This window comes from Ursus maritimus, unplaced genomic scaffold (assembly GCF_017311325.1).
Source record: "Ursus maritimus isolate PB19 unplaced genomic scaffold, ASM1731132v1 scaffold_27, whole genome shotgun sequence".
NCBI lineage: Eukaryota > Metazoa > Chordata > Mammalia > Carnivora > Ursidae > Ursus > Ursus maritimus.
The window spans coordinates 9835658-9836524 of NW_024425230.1; positions in this window are offsets into that span (position 1 = coordinate 9835658).

The following is an 867-nucleotide window of genomic DNA, read 5'->3' on the forward strand; positions in this document are numbered from 1 at the left end:
CTTGCTGGGTGTACGGGGCTCTGCCGGCCGGCCGGTTCCTTCCTGCCCTGGTCTTGTCCCCTCTTCTGAGCCGCTCTGGCCCCGCCGCTGCCCCGGAGGCCCGCAGACTGGGGCGGGAGCTTGCGCGCCGCGGCACTTAGCGGACGGGGCGGGCGGGAGTGGGCGCGGGCCACGGCCTCCAACCAATCAGAGCGCGGCCCGGCGCGGCCACAGCGGCCGGTCGGCGCCCCCTGCCGGAATGACAGAGGCGCCGCGCGGGCTCCCGGCCCATTAACCGTGAGGCCCCGAGTCCCGGTCCCGGGCAGTCGGATGACAGCCGGGCGCGTGGCTCGCTCGCTGGGCAGAGATCGGAGAAGGGATGCCAGGGACAGGTTCCAGTGGCTGCCCCGACACGCGCACCTGGAGCACCCGATGTCCTGGCGCTGATGGAAAGAAACGGAAACCGCCACTAAGTGAGATAGAGCTGGTCGCTTATGGGAGATTTCTCATCCGCGGTCCTGAAAATCGGAGGCCTTTCTATTTTTTAAAAATTATATATATACACATAATATACATATATAAATCTAACACACACACATATACATACACATACGTAGATGCGCATTAGTCTATTTTAACTTAATACATAAATACCTATTCATTTGCCAGTGTTTCAACGTACAGCAAAGACTTCTTTTGAGGTGGGTTGTCTCGAGTTCCACGTCTGCCCTATACAAACTACCCATAAAGGACATAGTCTCTACTTTCCAATATCAGTTTCTTTCTTTCGGAGTGAGAACTAAAAGAGATAGCAAAGTTCTCCGAGTGCAGAATTTTCCTAGACACCTCTTACCTCCCCAGACTTTTACAGTTATCACCGCTACACTT